Here is a 12,148-nt window from a genome sequence, read left to right on the forward strand (position 1 = left end):
GCTATTTCTATTATCCAACCAGATTGGATAAATGAAGCAAGGGATGAATGGAAGAAGGACAAAGAAACATGGCCACTTATTCAAAAGTTGCAAAACATCCCAATTCAAACAATATTGCCAGAAATTGAAGAAGAAGGAAAAATCATATTGGAACTTGGAGCAGTCATAGAAACAAGAACCTGACAGCTACGAAATCGATCAATTTCAAAGTATCTCATCAAATGGAAGAACTTACCCGCTGAAGATTCCACATGGGAGGACAAGAATTTTATACTGAAGCATCAAGAACTACTCAAGCATTGAGGACAACGCTTTTTGAAGGAGAGGGGCATGTTAGGCCCCTATACTACTAGTGTAACCCCTTATTGTTATTAGTACAACCCACTTATTATATTGATGTACCCATGTAGTGCCCATATTGTTATTATTGTGCCACATAGAAGCCCACTATTGTTATTATTGTGCCCTTACATTATTATTGTTATGTCGGCTCTGATTATGTTATGACCCCTTAGACTCCTATATATAGAAAGGAGGTCTTTTCATTTGTATCATCGAAGAATTGTTCATTTATGTAATGTAAAGGAGGTTGCCCCCTCGAAGAGGCTAAATTCTAAGGCGTTGATCTATCTTTTCTTGAGCTGGTTTCATAACAATCATAACTCAGAAAACATCATGAATTGCAAATAAACATCACCTAAATTCTCTTTAAAAGGATATTAAACCAGGATTTAAAACTAAAATGAGAGAACCACAAAATCAATTAGAAACATCAGTGACAAGAATAGCAAAGGCTTCTTCAGTTCGTATCACAAACCTTCTTACATCCACATGCTGATCAACTGGAAGAGGTTCAAATTCCATTAGGCTAACAGGAAGAGAGGAGTCATCTTTCCTAGAATATTCTTGTTTCGTTGAAAAGTACTCTGTGCCACCATAAGTAGGTTCCAAAAGTAAGCCATCTTGAGTTGAATGTATAGACCCTTCCTCCCGTAGCACAAAAGTAGAGTCTCTTGCTCGATCTGAGATGCCTTTGGCCTCTAAAACTACTTTTTCACGAGAACTACTATTGATTGTGTTGGATTTTACATCTAGAATAGAACTTTTGATAGTTTTCTCACTACTAGAGCTTGACCAGGAATCTGAATCATAATCCAAGTGATCTTTTCTGGGCACTGCAGTTAGAAATTGATTAAGCAGATCTTCTTTACTGAATGGCATTACAGGTGAGCTAAAAGGACCCTTTTTTTTGGATCCAATTCATCTTTGACAGTCAAATTCACAGGTGTTCCAAACTTTTGTTGTCATCTGAATTAAATCTACTTCCTTCAACTCCTGTTTTTTTACTCCACTTATATTTGAATGATAATCGCTAATGGTTAACGCGCCTTGAATTCTTCCAGATGCTCCTGTACTATGAAATTGCTCAACCTTATGTGGGTCTGAAGAATCTGTAAGCATTGTATTTTGAATATTAAACTCAACTCCATCATTAGATGACTCTTGCAGAATATTACTTTCACTGTCAAGGGCCCTATCATTTAATCTTAGTTTCTGCCCCATGGAAGATGGTGCCCTAAAAGGATCACTAGGATCATCATCTTCATCATTTTCTCCACTGTCAAAGAGACATTTCTGCAATAGTGATAGCCTTTCCTTCAGAGATTGCCTGCCATTATTTGCTTTTGGAAATTGAGGTGCACCAGTGGCAAACTCATTATTTAAACCCAATATCTTTTCAAGTTGTTTTGTCCCTAAAAATTGAGATCTACTTTCTGTAGAGACTTGAGTATCAGTTGTGATTAATTTATCTGATGAATTAGATGTAGTTCGATCCAGAGTACTGCTAATGCTGCTAGATGGACTTAGTTCATTTTTATTTTCATCTGAATTAGAACCATATAATCTCTCTGGAACAGATGGTTGTGACCAGACATGGGTAGATTCCAATGGACTAGAGGAAACTAATTCATCTTCATCATCAAAGAGTCCACCTGAAAATAATGCCCCTTCAAATTTCCTGATGAAATTGCTTGAACCAAAAAAATCCTTACCGGGTTCCTGACTAGCTATGGCTTCTTCTGTCTTGCTGCCAATACTCCGAGAGTTCATTTTCTCAGAATCAATTTTTTGTTTAGAAATTTGAGTAGTAGGCAGTGACAACATAGGAGTAGATTTATTGAATCTAGAAGAAGTTGAAACTTCCTTATTATCCAAAAGGCTTGAGAAATTTTTGTTACATTGACTTTGCTGCTCATGTAATTTGAACCAGATTGACATGGATCTTGTTGACCTTCCACAAAAGAGTTTATTTCTTCAGGATGTGTTGAGATTTTTAGTTTTGCTTTTTCATTGAAACTACCACCTTTAACATTGTGAGAACCATCCATAGGTTGTGAATGAAAACGAAGGTATTCATTTATTATAGAGGTAGATAGCACAGCTTCACTATCAAAGAGGCCTCCTGCAACCATATTTGGATGAAATTTTCTATTAAAACTACTCGAAACAACCTGGTGTGTAGTTGCTTCCATTGATTTGCTAGTTATGCTTGCATGTATAGGAGTGACTGAGGTTCCTCATTACCAAGGATGGACTAGGAATTGGGAACTTCTGATACTTGATACTATCGAGGGTAACAACCTGTGAAGCAGCAGCGTCAATGCCAATGTTGTTTTCATAAATAGAAATGATCTTGGAATTGGAAAAAATATCATCATAAGGTATGTATGGACTACGGAGTGCAACCTCACGCATAGCTTTGAAATCAAGAGCAGCTGAAACTGCAGGCTCCATTCCAACCTGGTCGTCTTTATCTGATTCTGTTCCAGACTAATCAGACTCTAAAAGACTTCTGGTCCCAACCATTTCTGAAGCCAAACGTATCCCTTCCCCCTCCACCTCAGCATCTAATTCCAGAGGATCCATACAAAAAATCATATCCTCTATTAGCCCACAACTATTATCCCGCATAAATTCTTCTGTGCCAATAATATGAGGAAGTTGTCCATTGCTCCACCCAACTTTGTGAGGAATCGCTTCAGAACTATTTCTATAACTTCTCTGAATGTATTGCTTGTAGCCATTCAAGCCACTCAATAATGCTTCTTTGTATCTTGGAACTATATCCTCTTCATATCTTTGAGTGGGTACACAAACTTCTGAAAGCTAGATGCTGGAATCTGAATTTTGGGCAATCATCTCATCACCTTCACATACACAATTTTCAATGAAATGAGTATTTGAGAGCCCTTTGAAAGAATTGAATGTATTGAATCTATTATACAGATCTTGTTCAACAGCTTCAGTCTGCTCTAACAGTTTATGCATTTCCTTAGTAACGCTATTTTCCCTCTTTTGCAACCCCTCCATAAAATCCTCCAGCCATTTTAGCACCTGGACATTGGATTATAGAGACCATCCAGATTTAGTTGCTTCTTTGAACGTCGTGATCAAGGAGCTATTATCCATTGCGGGACTGTAGATATTATATGTCTTTTTTTTTTTTCTTTTTTTTCTTTTTTCTTTTCGGGTTTAAAAAAAATAAAAATTCTTTAAGCCTTTAATGGATTTTACAGTGGCTTCAACCAATCCCCATCAGAACAGGATTTGATAGGACCTCAAGAAAATTGCTTTCATTCAAGGCATATAATACTATTTAAAAGACTTGGATTTTGAATCTATAAGGGTTGAGTGAATATACACTTCCCTTGAATTGGAGTATGTCATTCTTCCAAGCAAATTTTGGGTTAGTTAATTTTGGAGATTGTTAAACGTCAACTGGTAGGTCTTGTAATGATGGATTTTGACACCACCTCTCGTGCATGGAGTTATAGTTAATCACTTCTATAATTCCCTAGTTTTCTACATGAAATTAGACTTAGTGGTTTAAGATTTAGACTACTTTTCTACAAGTCATTTTGGAGGCTTGCATCTAGCACATATGGTGTTTGAAATGTGATTGAGGGCCTTGCATAACATTGCTCAAACATTTGATTTACCGTTAGCACATTTATGATGAGGGATATCCATCAACTAAGAGTTTCCTTAAATATTGTTGGTTAACTATTGCTCCTTGACATAGTGAATCAGTGGTTTGGCATGTGTTAATAGGGTTTTACTTGGATTATTGTTTCATGATTTTGATTGGTGAACCTTGAAGTAGTACACCCACCCTTTGTTGCATAATTGATGTCCCTTTTGGTGGATGTCTTGATGACATGGAAAAGTGGTTGGGGTTGGTTAGAAGAATGCCAATGGATACCTATAGTTTGGCTATGATGTGGCATGTTGTGAGTTATTTTTTTTATAGAGGAAATCACTCCCCTTATTTGGCATCTTCTCATGCATTTGGAGGCATTCAGACCTTGCTTGGGTGGTCTTCTACATTGACACCCATGGTTTTGGTCACTTGGTATGTTATTTTCACATTATATCATATAGTTTCTCTTGGTTTGGGAAGATCCTTTATTACTATATTGGAGAGTGTCCTAGCCTCATTACACAATCTCTTAGGGTGAACTATTTATCATATTCCTTGGGGGAGGTGTTGATACATGTGCATTTAACCACTTTGGCACATAGATTGAGGACGTCCCACTTCTTTGAGGAGGTTATAACAACTTTATGGACAATTGTGGCACATGTTTCTATGGGATTACTATTTATGGCCAATTTGGTTGATCCTGGGAGATAATTCCCTAACATCTTTATACTATTTCCATTTGGAGGAGTTACGTTGTTTGTCTACAAGACTCTAATTACCTTGGCATATTCTTTGAATTCACTCCAATTGCAAAGGTGGTCATGACCATTATTTGCAAATATTTTTTTGGATTACTCTTCAAGGATGAGTTGCTCTCTTCTTAGAGAAACAACCTTAACATAATCCATTTTTTCCATGCATTTGGTATCTCTAGGTGGCTAACTACCTTGTCTAAGAGACTGCTTCCATTTTGACTTGAGTATTTATATGTGAAGTTATCTAGCTACATGGGTTACCCACGAAGATCATTTTGATAGGGACTCTCACTTTACATATACATCTTGGACAAGTTTGCAGTTAGCGTTAGGGACTTAGTTAAACCTTAGCACTGCATATTGTCTATAAATAGATGGAAAGACTAAAATAGTAAATCGGGTTATAAAATATATGCCTATAATGTATGTCATGGATAATTATACTCGGTGGGAAAGGTACGTACCATTGGTAAAATTTTCCTATAACAACAATTACCACAATTCAATTAGGATGCCTCCTTATCAAGCTATAAATGGGAGGCCATGCAGGGTACCATTGAGTCGACGAAAGGATGGAAGACATAGTAATAGTCATGATAGGATTGTTTCAAAATGGAGGAATAGGTAAGATAGATTCAACAAAGTTTAACAGAAACAAGATGGGAAAAAGGGTTATGTTGATGCACATAGTACCGATCGAAGTTTTAAAGTGGGGGACCAAGTTTTTATTTTTTTAGTTATTCCTAACACTATTCAGTTTGAGAAAGGTATGAAGTTACCACATCGATTTATAGGACCTTTTAGAATCAAAAAGAAAATTATACCAGTGTCCTATTGTCTTGTACTACCACCCCACTTGCATAAAACTCATGATGTTTTTATGTATCTCTCCTGTAACATTATGTTTCTGATGAATCCAACAAACTGGACTGGAGGGAATTATAGGTCTCAAACGTGGGAACCATAATGATCAAACCTATATGCATATTATACCACAGGGTTTGATAGCTCAGGCATCACTTGGTGGACCAAGTTAAGATACAATGGGACAAGTCTAACCCAATATCTGCTACCTGGGAAGACACAAAGACTATATGTCACAATTACCCCTCACTTTTGACCATTTATGATGTCCATATTGACTTAGAAAGCTACCTATGCTAAGACTCTATTTGGAGTTCCACATTATTTATTTATGAACACTATGTAATATTGATTCATTTAGTTGGATAAGTGAAAATACTTACATAAATCATTAGATGGATTTGATAGTGATGATGGAAATGTTTGATGTATGACCTAATGTATGACTTACTTGGTGATGAATTATTTAGTGCATGACTTATCAAAATTATTGTTGTTTCATGTATGGCTCAAGTGGATATGATTTATTTAATGAATGACTTAGTGAAATTATGATTTATTTCCAGTATGAACTACAAGATTAACACGTGAGTACTAGACTTAATAACATGATGTTTAAGATCACTTATCTATATATATTGTTGTTATATAAATGCATGAATAAGAGCTAACCCGCAGATTAGAAAGAACTATATGATAGCCAAGATCTACTCTTCCACTAGGGGAAGGTCGAGACATCTCATGAGGAAAGGTATAATGTACATTGTTCTATTACATTTTGTATCTACTGGATATGCACTCTTATGACATGGGTAAAATATGAATGACAGGTGACAAGGCTAACTGATTGGATTATTCAATGACATGTATCCAACTAGCGCTGTAGTATGGTCCATATTAGGGCGTTGACCCTAGTTGTGAGGAGGGGCGGAGGTATTTCCCATCGTGTAACCTCCAAACTTGGAATCATGGGAGGGCAGTGGTGGACATGCTCCCCTAGATGTGTGATGACGATTGCGAGTGGCTTACTGGGGAAGTTAGGTCGATATAGTCGATGCTTCCGCCATGTTGATTTTATCAATGGTTAGATTGGTATAGTCGATGCCACCATATATAGCAGCAGAGGATAGATAGGGTGGGAACGGAAGTAGGTCAGGAGGGATAGGAGGATATAGATCAGTTGGAGACTCTTGATGGGAAGGAATGCCATTGTCTGACTTATCAAATTTTACTGCTATAACTCTCTCTCCATTTGTTATGCCTTATTGCCAAACTGCTCCGAACTCTTGTAACTTTTACACTTTAACTTCGGGATGAAGTTTTCTGAAGGAGGAGTGTATGTAATGCCCTATTTAATCTTATCCTACAAATTTTACTGTGTTTAAATTTCCTTAAAATATGGACTTATAATTATCAATAAATATTGGTACATACCTACATTGGTGAAACTGTAAATTTGGTACTGATATAAATTTTGTTATTTACCTCCCCAAAATTTTAAATTTTGAGAAGACATAGTCCTCTTCAATTCATTACCAAATTATATATATATTCATACCTCATTCCCAAAATGTCCTCTCAAATTTACTTGGGAGAAGACATGGTCCTCTCCAATTAATTACCAATTTATATATTCATCTCTCATCCCCTAAATGTCCTCTCACAATTACTTGGGAGAAGACATGGTCCTATCCAATTAATTACCCAATTTTATATTCATATCACATTCCCAAAATGTCCTCTCACATTTACTTTGGAGAAGACATGGTCCTCTCCATTTAATTACCAATTTATATATTCATCTCTCATCCCCAAAATATTTAATTGGGAGAAGACATGGTCCTTTCCAATTAATTGCTCAATTTTATATTCATATCACATTCCCAAATGTCCTCTCATGTTTACTTGGGAGAAGAGAAGTCAAATGTAAGGATGAGGGAGAAGTTATGACATTAATGAGAGGTGGTTGAGGTGGAGAAGAGAAGGGGGCATAAAAGGGGAAGGATGAGGAGAGGAAGGGGATGCTTGTTCTTGCTTTTGGTTTTGGTTTGGCTGTGGTTTTGGAGGAATTGTTTGAGAGAGAGGAGGGGAGTATTATTCATCTTGGACACACTACATCTAGTTGGACTTGGGCTCGGAGGGCTAGGGAACTTGTGGAGGTTTCTTGGGCTAGGAATTACTTCCTAGTTGGTTGGGAGGTAAATCCAGTCGATAGTCAAGATGAGCGTTCTAGCAGGAGTAGTAGCTCAAGGGCATCTCCACCGGGCTATCGGTATAGGTATTTATCTATGCATAGATTACTCATGTAAGTGATTGAAATGAAATGTTCACTATTTAAATTGTAGGAATTAGATTTTAAATGGTAAATTATCATCGTTTAAATGTCTTGCCAAAAAATAAATTATTGTCCTTTTATTGCACTTAAAAATTGATAATTTTAATTCTGTAGAGGACCCTAGGATGGAGCCTCATAGCAGTAGAGAGAGTATAGTTAATAGGAATTTTCAGGTTTGGTGGTGCTGGAAAAACCACCCTAGCAAAAGAGATGTTTAACCATTGGAGATCAAATTACAAGCAAACTTACTTTCAATTGGATGTTAGAGAAAACGTAGTGAGAAACTCTTTAAAATATTTGTAAAGTATGATTCTTAGTGGCTTGGCTCAAGTGAATGTGCAAATAGACAACACTGATGATGGTATAGGGAAGCTCCATAGGTATCTTAAATCTTCTCATGCTTTCCTAATTTTAGATGATGTGGACCATCTTCAGCAGGCGGAAGCATTACTTTTACCGGTGAAAGATGTGGTTCAACAAGGTAGCTTAATTCTAGTCACATCTCGAAATAAGGATGTACTTACAAGCTTAGGGATTGCAATGTTAGAGATAATGGAGAATATCCTAGAATAGTGAGTTGGTTCCCAAGACCTCACGATAGGAATTAGTTTCTATTTTTTAGGTTATGGTTCTAACTTTCCAAAATCTGTGATTACTATATATTGTGTAATGTACATGAACAATGTAGAGTGTTCCGCAAAGCCAGACTCTCCTGGTTTAGACTCTCTTTTGTAGAGCTGACCAGTGGGTTTCATTTAATATACAACATTGCATTTTTATCATGGTATCAGAGCGACAGAGCTGAGAAAACCTGTTCGTCGAGTAAGGAACTTGCCAGTCGCGCTTAACGTGAAATTGTTGTAAGTCTTTGAGGAAAAACGTTGACGATTACACTATGACACTTCTACGTATTTTCATTTTGTGGATCGTCGCAAATATCACATGTACATCTGCGACGATTATCACAACTCCGTGGTGGAGAAGTGTGACGACCGTGGTGAGAGAAGCCGAGAGAAGGCTGCGAGGTCGGGAAACAACAAACAACATCACAACAAAAAGAGAAGGTTGCTTGGAGGCCGAGGTATGTCAAGAAGAAGACTAGAAGGAGGTCATAAAAAAAAACATTGGAGATCAGCGATCTCTGTCTTTGACACAAATCTGGGGTAAATCCAACATTTTTTTTTTTACCTATCAAATTTGTTTTAATCGCCAAGATGAATAATTAGACGTTTGAAGCATGCTTGAATGAGAATAACAAGCTCGATGGCTCGAATGATGCAAATTGGAAATTCAAGATGCAGACTCTACTAGAAGTGTAGACTTGGATGATTGCAAATGGGGATGAACAGAGGCCAACAACTGGATCCGCAATAGTCCCAGATTGGGAGAAGCGTGAGGGTAAAGCAAGGACGCTATTGAAGATGTCAGCGAAAGACTGCATCATACCACATATCAGAGAATGTAAATCAGTAAGCGAAATTTGGGGAATTTTGAAGGATCTATATGAGATTAGGAATACAAATCATCTTCTATTTCTGAAGAGCAAGATCTTATCCTTAAAGATGGAGGAGAATGAAAAAGTTGCTCCCTTCATAGAAATGATCAAAGATCTAAAGAAAAAATTGGCAGACATTGGTCATACAGTTGACGATACAGATCTTGTAACAATTACCATGAATGGTGTGACCGATGACTACCAAATGTTCATCACTGGGATAAATGCGAGAGAGAAAATCTTAAAGTTTGAAGAACTGACAATAATACTGATGAAAGAAGAAGAAAGAAAATTGACTCTCAAGCCCCAGAGTGTCAATCTTTCATTGATGGTGAAAAGGAACTTCTACAAAGGAAAAGGAAATCCGCAACAGCAAAACGGAGGAAGCTCATAGAAAAGACCAAATCTAACCCAAGGTATGAATTCGAATAGAGACAACTCTGTAATTAAGTGTTTTTATTGTAGAAAACTGGGTCATATAGCTAGAGAGTGCAGGAAGAAGAAATATCATGAAGAAAAACAAAAGCAGAAAAGACATGCAGGTCATCTCACGAATGATAATCATGAGCGAAATTTCAGATTGTTCATGGAAGATCATGATGAGAATGTTGATACAGACATCTGGTATGTAGATTCAGGAGCATCAACACATATGACAGGGAACAAGAAATGGTTTGAATATTTTAAAGAAATCAATGACGGAGCACAAATCTACCTAGGTGATGATAGAAGTCATCAGACCAAAGGATGTGGGAAAATTTCTGTCATTTTACCTAATCATAATATAAGACAAATTTATAATGTTATGTATGGGACCGGTATAACAAAGAACTTGATTTCTATATCCATGATTACAGATCAAGATCTTAAAGTTGAATTTTTTAAATATAAATGCTATATTAAAGATCTGCTAGATGGAATGAAGGAAATTGCTACAGGAATTCGAACAGGAGGTCTGTACAAATCAGATGTAAGACCAACACCAATTTAAGCTTTAACAACAGTGGGTTTGACTACAGGAGAGCATCAAAGATTTGGTCATATCAACTACAATGATTTGTTGTTACTTCAGAAAAAGGAAATGGTAAGATATCTTCCTATGTTAAAACAAGTGCATAATGATTGTGATGCCTGTACATTAGGAAAGATGCATAGAGAAGAATTTCCTGTTCGAATAGAGAAGAAACAAAGAGATATACTTGAATTAGTGCACACAGATCATTGTGGACCCATGCAAACAAAGTCATTAGGAGGTGCACTATATTTTTTACTGTTTATTGATGATTGCACAAAGATTTCTTGGGTATATTTCTTGAGTAAGAAAAGTCACACATTTGAATACTTTAAGGAGTTCAAGAATATGATTGAAAAGCAAACAGGGAAGAAAATAAAAATTCTCCGCTCCTATCAAGGGAGAGAATACAGGAAGGATGAGCTTATCAAGTATTGTAAGGATCATGGAATATTACAACAATTTATAGTACCCCATACTCTTCAGCAGAATGGAGTAACAAAAAGAAAGAACAGAACACTGGTGGAATGTGCTAGAAGCATGTTAAAAGGTAAGAATCTATTGAATGGTTTTTGGGCTGAAGCATTAAATACTTCAGTTTACTTAAAAAATAGGAGTCCTACAGAGAGTCTTGAGTTTAAAACTCCTTATGAAGCACTATATGGATTTAAGCCTGCAGTAAAAAATTTAATAGTATTTGGGTCTAAAGCATTTGCCCATATTCCAAAAGAAGACAAAAGAAAACTAGATTCAAAAGCCATCAGATGTACCTTTATAGGGTATTGTTCACAATATAAAGCCTATAGATTATTTAATCCCTCTACTCACAAAATTTTTGTAAGTAGAGATGTCATATTCCATGAACAGGATCATGAAGAATCTGATAAGAAAAATGAGGAATGGGATATTGCTTACATGGTGGAAGAAGAAAGTGAAGAAACAGGAAACAATCAGGATCAACAGAAGATGAACAACAACAACAACAACAACAGATACAACAACAACAACAACAATAGATACAACATCAGCAGCAACAGCGGGAAGAAAAAGAGAATGATGATCAAAAAAGGTTTGAGGTTACCCCACCACTTAGGAGATCAGGTAGGAAAGGTCAATTGCCTGCAAGATATAGGGAAAATGCTTTTAAAACTAGTATGATGACTATTGTTGAACCTTCTAGTTATAAGGAAGCAAATGAATGTAGCAAATGGATAACAACTATGGAACAGGAATATGAATCTATAATCAGAAACAACACTTGGGAACTGGTTGAACTTCCTAGAGGGAAACAAACGATAGGTTGTAAATGGCTGTATAAAGCAAAGATTAATGCAGATGGAACTATCGATAAATTAAAAGCTAGATTGATAGCAAAGGGGTATTCACAAAAAGAAGGCATTGACTATAAAGAAACCTTTGCCCCTATAGCTAAACTTAATACCATCATAATGTTGATTGCTTTAGCTACTAAGAAACATTGGATGATTCACCAACTAGATGTAAAATCTGCATTTTTAAATAGAGAATTGAAAGAAGAGGTTTATTTAGAGCAACCTGAAGGGTTTGTCCAAAAAGGGAAAGAACATTTAGTCTGTAGGTTAAAGAAAGCACTTTATGGACTAAAGCAAGCACCCAGGTCTTGGTATGAAAAGATTGATTCATTTTTTCTACAATTTGGCTACAACAAAAGCAAAAATGACCC

General features: G+C 36.4%; 1 pseudogene; it reads left to right on the forward strand.

Annotated features, from left to right (window-relative positions):
• The window catches only part of LOC149198281 (disease resistance-like protein CSA1), a 35,428-nt pseudogene that overhangs the window by 7,656 nt on the left and 15,624 nt on the right, over positions 1-12,148 (forward strand).

Source organism: Pinus tabuliformis, chromosome 2_2 (genome assembly GCF_031772625.1).
Source record: "Pinus tabuliformis cultivar Carrire ecotype Pingquan chromosome 2_2, CPIR1, whole genome shotgun sequence".
Lineage (NCBI taxonomy): Eukaryota > Viridiplantae > Streptophyta > Pinopsida > Pinales > Pinaceae > Pinus > Pinus tabuliformis.